The 9,592-nt window shown below is 36.3% G+C and overlaps 1 protein-coding gene across 2 annotated transcripts in view; it reads left to right on the forward strand.

Moving 5' to 3' along the window:
• lrfn5a (leucine rich repeat and fibronectin type III domain containing 5a) overlaps positions 1-9,592 on the forward strand; it is an 88,803-nt gene that overhangs the window by 44,476 nt on the left and 34,735 nt on the right. For both annotated transcript variants that reach the window (XM_017426206.3, XM_017426205.3), the window contains one exon: positions 1,906-2,022. The gene's annotated coding sequence lies outside the window, so the exon portion shown is untranslated. The remainder of the gene's footprint in view (positions 1-1,905; positions 2,023-9,592) is intronic.

Here is a 9,592-nt window from a genome sequence, read left to right on the forward strand (position 1 = left end):
TTTTTCTTTTTCTTTTAGGTTGAAATCTTTCAAAGCTTTCTTTGTCATGTTGAGGAAAGCTGCTGGGGCATTTCACTCCAGTTACCTCATTAAAGGTTGCATGCACTCTTACAAATTCCAGATTAAATCAGAATAAATGTATTCTCACCCTAGGGATGCTGTCTCATTAGGCAGGACTGGTTGTCTCTTTTCACAGGGAACCCACAGAAAACTAACCACTGACCCACAGATTGTATAATCTATTTTAGTCATAGTAATGGCAGCGATCTTGACTGAATGTTCCACACTCGGCTCTCACCTTTGCAGAAAAAAAAAGAAAATGGCAGTCAGTTGCTTTGCAGTAACAGCTATGGCATTGTACAAGTAAAACTGTTTTTACCGGGTGAAGCTGAGCCTATAAAATAAATCAGACTGGTATAAAAAGATGAATTTTCTTTGTCTGATTGTGTCTGTAAACAGCTTCATCAACAAAATTGGGGTGAGTTCACATAAAATCCTTGGACAAGATTCTGCTGTGCATGCAAATTAGAGGAACACTTTCCACTTTGTAGTCAGTTGTTTTTCCTTTCAGGGACATTTTCAGGGTGGAACGACATTTAAAATGTTCATCAATAATAAATATTTAGAAGAGGGAGCAACAATGATTAATTCACTAAATCAGTCTGCCAGTAATCTGCATAATTTAGCAGCACTGTATTCAAAAACTCAGTTTTGTGTGTACTCAAACATGCACCCACCCCCACCCTGTAGAGCGTATGCCCTTGTATTCAGGACAGGGTGTGGCTATGCATATTAACTCCAGTCTATCATTTTTGGCAGATTTGCTGACAAAGACTTTCTATTCTGCATACTTATGGCTTAATTTAGCTTTTTTATCACAACAAAATGAGCAAAAATCAAACACTCAAAGCTCAATGTTTAGTTCTGTAGTGAATTTATATCAGCTAAGATCACAATGATAAATCAAATTAATTGGATTTAGATGCCGTCATATGTGTGGTAGCAAACCAACAGGCAGATTTATAAAAGATAGTGTGCGTCTGATCAAAATGGAGTCTAAGTTTTTTTTTTTCTTGGATATTTTTCTAATGAATTGTGTGATAACTCCATGAATTTGTGTGTGTAGTCAGGGTTATACCAGAGACCAACACACTCAGTGTGAGTGCAGTCTCTAAAATCTCTACCATCCTTTTTTTTTAGTTTTTACATTCATCCACCCATTTCCTGCTTTCTTTAATGTTTTCTCCTTCTCCATCACTTTGTTTTGAAGCTCACACCCCTCTCTACAGTTACCTTCATTTTCTTTTTACTCTTGTCTCCCACCCCTCCCCATCCACCTAACTCTTTGCCCTCGTTCTTTTCTTCCTTGCTTCATTTTGAAACCTCCTCTGTCTCCATCCTGCTGGCTCAGCTGGTATAGAAGCAGCCTTTGTTTCAGCTGCGTCCTCTATCCTTTGAAGAAGAAAAGCTGAAAAATGAGTCAGAAGGAAGAAGAGAGAGGAGAACTGAAGCCTGGATGAGGATGGAAAAGAGGAAAAGTGGGTAAAATGTAAAGAAGGGAAGAATAAGAGAAAGAGTAGAGGAAGGAAGAAGGAGGGACATCTTTGGATCGATGGTCAGGGTTGTTCGGGTCATTGATATCCACTAGCAGCAGCATGTGAGGGCAAATTTCCTGTGTGGAATGATCAGTCTATGGGACAACAGCTCTCAACTTAGCACACTTGGTTTAACCAAGCAGTTTATTGATAATTCAGCTGCTTTTGTACATAGTTGCTGGTGAAGAATACCATATGCTTTTATCTGAAACCACATTTAAAGTGTCTTTGTAACATATGTTGAAAAGTTCTCTCCTGAGCAAACAATTGAGGAATGATTTTATTCTCCTTGTCCTTTTTTGTTCTGTAGTGAGGGGAAAACGACAACCGGAGGATTTTTGAGCTGCTGCCTTATCCATGATGTTGTGTCCTTATTGTAACACGTGAACCCAGAGACAGTGTGTAATATGTTCTTACATCTCTGAAGGTAAGCAAATCATCAAATGTTTCTTTTATAAATGGTCGAATAGTTTGGAAAATGTTCTTATGTTCTACAAAGTAGAGCTGAACGTTTTGCATTCATTTAGCTTGGTGTGTCTGAAGGGAAGGGAAATGTGAATTTGTGCACTTCTGGAATATACACAACATGTCAACAGGCCAAATTAAAACAAGGAAGAAATGTTTTGGAACTATACATGTTGTTATCAAGACAACAAATCCATGTTTATACAACCATAATTTGTTAAAAACAAAAAGCTATTACAAAGTCCTTTTTTCTGCTTCTGAGTAAACCAAAGCAGCTGTTAGCTTTTAAATGCAGTCTTCAGTGTAAGCAAACCTAAACCAGTAACTCTAACTCTGCTTAATATTCAGCACACAAATGTCACACTAGTTCACGTTTAGGAAAGTCTTTTGATTTATTTTTTTGCTCAGCCTATCAATAAATAAAACTAAAAGGCAGTTTCTTTATTTTGGAAGAAGAAGGCACAGGATTTATAAAGGAAAGCAGACAGGATCTGGGTCAAAGTATCGGGTACTCGGTTTCCCTTCTTGATGCCAGCTTAGATCAGAGTTTTTTCTTTCAATGAAAATGAATATTGAGCGTACTCCTGTGTGTTCTGCTGGACTTCAGTCAGCTTTGTTTGGCTTTAAATTGGAAACTTATTTAGTTCTGTGAGCTGAACTTTTAGTTTTGCCCTGCAGTGAAAATGAATATAGACATATTGCATTGTGGCTGTTATGGTTATGTTGTAAAACATAATAAGAATAATAAGAATAAAAAGTACCTTCAGCTGATCATAAGCAATTTTATTTTTCATCCTTTGGTTAATAAATCTTTAAGCTTCTGTCTTACCTTAATTTTTTTGTCCTTATTCCTAATCTTTTATTACCCTGCTAAAGTTTCTGGCTGATAGCTGATAGACTGATAGCTTATCGTCTTCTTATATGAATTCTTTGGAAGAAATTCACTTCTAACCCCTTTATTCATTCAGACTCAACAGCTGATCTCCCATCTTTGCGGCCTCCCCATTTCTAGCTCAGTTTTAGCTTGCCTACTTTTCCCTTTTCTTCTCTTCGGCTGGTTGTTAAATCTCCTCTTCTAACCTCAATAGATTCCTGTGGGATGTGGCTGACTGCTGAACTCAGCTAAAAAGCAGCAGGAAAAAGAGGAAAAAAAACTTGGGGAAGAGGAAGGAGAAAAGGAAATTGCAGTAGAAGTTAAAAGTAAAATTCTGTTTTTCTTTCCATTTTCCCAGCTTGACAGGGAAAGGAAATCAGCAACTACTTGTACATACTGTGCACAAAGCAAGCATTTTTAATTTATATTTATGCACATTTGAAATTGGTTCACTTGTTTGGCTGCATCTGGAGGATTTCTCATGCACATGAACAAATGCCAAAATCTACATCATTTAAATTTCCACCACCACAGCTCCTCACATTTGTTGCACAAAATGGCAAACATTGAAAAACCATATTTTCTATAAATCTGTGGAGTAGTTAGAATGGTATATAAATAACACTTAAAATTATTGTTATCATTAAAAATAAAAGATTGATATATTTAGGCTTGTATGACAATGTATACATAACTTGGTTCACTTGGAACATTTTTCTGTTGCTTTTGTCAGTCATCTCTCTGTGAGAGAGAGAAACATGAAGGTTTTTTTTTATATAGCTTTAGGGGAAAGGAGAACATGAGAGATGCAGAATGTAACCGATATAAAACATCAAACAGAAATCATTTTTTGTTTTATCATTCTGATGAATAAACTCTCACACATTTCAGAGTCAGAGTTCACTCAAAGGCCTGCTCACTGATTGAAAACCCTTTTACTGAGAGTACCATAAGCTGGTGTGTTCAAGTATCAAGTAATTTGATTTATTTAAATTATATTTAATTTTAAGTGCAACTTTAACACAGTGGTAAGGAGGTTTTCTTCAAACAAAATGGGAATCGGATTAGGAATATAAAAAAAATGTCCTGTGTGGATATAGAATGAAAATCAATGTGTGAGTGTATGGGAGAATGAAAAACACTGTAAACCGCTTTGCAGAACCTGGATAAGGATAAAAAGGCTCAATATGAGTGTGGACTGATCACATTTTATTCTAAAGCAAAACTGTTTTAATGTCCAGATGGCTGGTAATGGGAATTAGCAGCCTTGTTGCCTGAGGAATGAAGCTGTTACTTATTCAAGTTGTTCTTGATTTGATGGAGGGATGTCTTCTGCTGGTAGTCAGTCTTTAGAGGGGAGCAGTACGGTCACATCTCATGAGGCCCAGCCAGGGGAGAGATTTGCTGCTTTGAGGAAATCTGTGTGGCTTGTTGAAGGTTGAAGGAGCTGCATTACTGATATTTCCTTATCACTGTCTTAATGCAGAGCGTTAGGATGTGCTACATATGCAGGACTTTCAGGTTACACAGCAAAGCTCTCCAATTTTTAGTCTGCAGAAAAATTTTACATTGTCAAGCTGTAGAGTTAAAGTTGTTCTGGAGTCAGGTTCCAGTGGAAGTGAAAACACAGCATTTTCTTACTTTGTACTTTCTTTCTATTTCCTGCCGTAAACAATCCATCGTTTTTCCTAGGAACAGACTTTGGCAGGAAAGAAACAATGGTATAGTCCTTTTGTCCCAGTTTCAACTCCAAGCACACCACTTTCCGTGTCTCCTCACAATCAGGTGACTCCCTTTTCAGCAGTTTGCTGCACACCTCCTGTTTTTCTTAACAGGAACTCTATATCTTCCACAAACTGTTCAAAGGAGGATTTTGATTACCAGCAACAATTCGCAGTCGTATCTGGGTGTATGTAGACAAAAAAATGTTTTCTCTTCCTTTTCTCCTTTACACACCAAGATTGTTAGACATGTATTGCTTAGTGGTGTTTGTTAGGTGGGTGTTAATGCTGAGCAAACTCAATATCAAAGTCAAGTGTTCCAGTGTAGATGGATGGATGGAAGAGCAAGGAGTAAGAACAAATGATTGGATAAAAAAAAAAAAAAAACTCTGAATATACAGATAAACTGATGTGACAAAAGAGTGAATGAATCAGATTTCTTTCTCATTATTGTTATTGCTTTATTTCCCATCATTTTACTTTTCACTCTTATCTTTTTTGATTCTTTTCCTCTATCTTTTTCATCGCTTGTAGATATCACATATTCTCATCCATCTCTTTCTTTTAACTCCCACTCTTTAACTCACAACTTTCTGTTTGCACATGTTTTGCTTTTCCCTACATCATATACCATCTACCTTTCTCGTCAAGCTTAGACCATTACCGTGTGATAATCTGTCTGCTTTGTGGTTCTCTTTGTGTTGTGTGTGTAATCTTCCAAAGAGGTGAAAGATACCTGAATATCTGTGGGAGGTTTTGTGGCTGTTCTCTGCCTAAGGCTAACTTTAGCCAGTCTTATCAAACTAAATATTTCCCTCTACCTCTCCTGTGATCACACCAGATAACAGATTTGAGATAAGGAGACATGAAAAGCTTAGAAAGAAAGGGAAAAACAGATAATTTATGCATGAACAGAAATGAAAATAAGCAGGACACACACTCCAAGGTATTCGTTTACAACTCTGCCCATCTCTCTCTCTCCCGCTTGTGCAGCTGTTAGTCATGCTGATTATCTTCAAAGATGTCTTTTGTTTTCATTCCATCTTTAAAAAGACAAACGTAAAGACACACTCCCTGTGTGAAAGAGATATAGAATATAATATGAGCACAGACGCCACTGTGACATGTTTTATATGCATTTTAGGGAAATCCCTATAAAAGAAAAACATAGAGAGTTTAAGAAATGTAACCCAAATTTTTTTTCATTTTTTCAGTTTCACAGTTCAGTATTAAATTATTTAGTATTCAATGGTGTTATGTTTTTATCAAACCAGTAGTTTCCCCCAAATGAGATTCAAAAGTGTTCAGTTGAGCTACTTGAAATAAATTTTAGAAAACCTCACCACAATAACAACTTGATCTTATCTTATAAGAACCTCTGTTGCTTTGTTTATTAGGAATAAAATGATCCAAAACTCCCTACTGGTGCAGGGTTTAAGAAAGTGGAGTTCCTTATTCCTCCAGGACTGGTTGAAGTATAAAAAAGTGGAGCAAACTGAATTTGTACCAAGTTGCATAAACATTTATTGATTCTATAAATGTTCATTATCAATCTCTGTCTAAAAATTGTAAAAGAATTTAGATAAAGGATTTTAATAAGTGGGTTTGATTTCCTAAAAAGAATATTTTTTTGTTTAATTGTTAGATATGTTCCCTGTTGTGCTTTATCTGTTTTAAAAATGCTTTTCAAAGTCTTCAGTATCATCTGTATGACACTGAGATGACCTTCCTCTGTTTTACAAAGCAACATGTTCAGTTCGACAGCGTGCAGATGCTATTCTACTTTGCCTTCAGCTACATGTGCCTTTTCCAACATGTTTGGCACTTTTTCATAGCTCCAGTCTCATTTTTTTCTGACTCTTCTCAGACGCCACCTTATTCCTCTTCCTGCTGAGCAGATCTGATCTCTTTTCACAGACTTTCACCCTGTGGTAAAATCCCTTTTTTTTCTTGCTTTCTCTCATGCTCATTTCTTACTGAGCACTTTGGTTCAGGATTGATTTTTTCTCTTTTTATATGTTGATTTAGTTCCTGATGATCACCTCGCTCTTGGTCATCTCTCTCTCTCTCTCTCTCTCTCTCTCTCTCTCTCTCTCTCTCTCTCTCTCTCTCTCTCTCTCTCACTAATATATATATATATATTAATATAACACCTAACTAAAGATTAATTTATTTTTTGCAGTGTACAAACTGCTTAGTTTGATGTTTGAAACCTTATTTATGTTTTTGCTAAAAAGCATTACCTTACCTAAGTGTTACAGGCTCAGCATGTATTTCTCACTGGTGTGTAAACTTCAGGCCTAAACTGAGCAGATAACATTGTGTTTGTATCCATGTCCAGAGGCTACCTCCTCAATTCAGTACATCATCACACAGCACCTTCGAAGCAATAAGATAAAACAGATGAGGCAGAGTGCTCTTGCACAGATAAACACTGCCTAAATCCATCAGTGAGAGAATATTAAGAGAAAAATAATTGATAGCTTACTGAAGCTTTCCTCCAAACAGCAACTGTTCCGTCACAGTTTAGCAGCTGTAGGCACAGCAGGCCTGCCAAGTTTTTTTGTTTTTTTTTTCCCACCTATTTGTGCATCATTTCTGCTGAAATTTTCAAAAAAAAAAACAAACATTTTTTTAAATCTCTGAATATACTTTAGTTTTACTCCTTTAGAATTAATTATTTCTTTTATTGTTCTACTATTCATCTTTAATCTTCCTATGGCATTTGGGTCAAATTGACCCAAAGTTACAATGGCTTCTCTACATCTGTTTGTCTTTCTCACTTTTGAGGGATTCAGGACGGTTAAGAACTTGCTGATGTATAAAACTTTACTGACAGCTGCTGGTGCTTTACATTCTTTACATTGACTGGATTGCTTTGTGAAACTACACTCCCCAAAATACAGTTCATAGGTCTGATGAATCAAATATGGCATCATTTTCTCAGATTTTTCAACTCAAATTTTTCAAACTCGCAGAGATTTCATAATTCTATGAAGTACCAGATAAGAATAATTGTACTATTGCACTAATGGTCCGCACTTAGAAAGTACACTTACACAGTATTGGAGTTACTAAGTATGGGCTAAAACATGGGTTCTAACTTGATATTTCATCTTTGGCAAAAAAAAAAAAAAAAAAAAAGACTTTAAACACTGATTATGAGATTAAAAAAATAAGCTATTAGCATTAGTGTATTCTCAGTCTTCCCAAGGAGAGTACATTGTTTTTTCCATGACAAGTTTATTTATTTATTTTTCCTGCTGGTCAAGCAGGCTCAATCTTATTTCCATAATTTTTAAAGTTTATACAGTTTAGGTCTGCAAAATTGATAGATGCTAACTAAAACGTCCCCTACTAATAACCCAAAATATAATCTTGAAAATTAAAAATTTTCATGGCAGCTAGCAACATGTCCAAGAAATAAAGAAGTGGTTGCAAGTGTGGGTGAAAAAAACCTTATATTTCAGGTTTTACATTTTTGGAGAATTTTATCTGGTTGTTCAAGCTTTGAGAGTATTTCTGAACATCCCCGCTGGTTCACTGTGTCATATATTTTACGGATGGTTTTAGTCTGTGTGGAATGGTCATAACAGATTGAAAGGAGTGACCTACAAACAGGCTACATGATTTGCTCATTACACTAAAAGCACTTTTTGGCTTGAGGGTCCACTATGATACTGATCCAGGTCCTCTGCTCAGATACAGGATACAACAGTATCTGTGGTTCAACAGAGAGAGGCCTTTTGTTTACAAACCATATCTGCTTTTTCTTTCAAATCTGGCCCAGCTTATGACTGAAAATTATTGGAGTTGCTCAAAATGATGCCATTCACGTTGTCCCACAAGGACAGAAATGTACTAAAGTAATCAAATAAATACACGGATAGCCATGATCAACTGATTCCTTTTTATTCTTTCTGTATTTTTTTCCACATCCATTTATCCCATGATGCCTTTATTAACTGCTGATGTTTGTGGAACATTTAGAGAGGAAGTATTCTGTGGTTGGCCTTACATGGACAAAGATGACTGTTCTCTTTGGAGAAATATTCTATTAGCTCCCTCAACAGGAAATGTACGGCCTACGCCTTCTTAATGAGTTGTGCGCGCAACTGTGTTTGTGTGTGTAACAAATCTACAGCCTGTGCTGACACTGACAGTGTAAGCTATAAGGTTCTTTAGTATAACTTACAGACGCATGAGTCATATGCTCTAATGAATCTCAATCCAATTTATATCTAAGTTTTTTTAATATAAAATTTATGAAACAGAAAAAAAATAAACGGCTGCACCTTGTACCACCTCTGTTCCTCGTATTTAGATGCTAATTGGCTTATTAAATTCAACAACAACTCAGATTCTGTTTAATAAAAACTAATGTAGTGGCCAGTAAGATTAATGATGTTAACTTTCTGTTCCTGGTAATTGGATTTATTATCACGCTGTTCTGTTTAGTAACTGCACAGCTCCTAATGGTGTCCAGCAATGTTAAGAAGTAACAACAAACTACACAAACATCCACATTCCAGAGGTTTGATGCAACTTCTGCCACATTTAACCAATTTTATGCAATCTGAGACACACAGAATATCAGTTGAATATTGTTTGCAGTTAAAATTGATAGCAAAAAGCAAGCTTGGGGACATTGATCTCACTGTTTTCTCGTTGTTTAAGAAGCTACCTTGTAGTTTCCAGAGAGGCCATCCTGCTGGGTTGGTACTTAACTGAAAAAGCTAGCTTTGTTAATGTGACATGTAACAACAATTCAGTCCATCCTCACCAAAGTCTGTAGTTTTTATACTGGAAATTCAAAAACACACACACACACAAACACACACAAAGGCTTTTTGACATAACTTAACATAGATGATTACCTGACAGAAGACACATCTCTCAGGTCTTTTTAGAATTTATATCACCCCCCCCCCCCCCCC

The sequence above is a fragment of the Kryptolebias marmoratus genome, linkage group LG10, assembly GCF_001649575.2.
Source record: "Kryptolebias marmoratus isolate JLee-2015 linkage group LG10, ASM164957v2, whole genome shotgun sequence".
NCBI classification, from domain to species: Eukaryota; Metazoa; Chordata; class Actinopteri; order Cyprinodontiformes; family Rivulidae; genus Kryptolebias; species Kryptolebias marmoratus.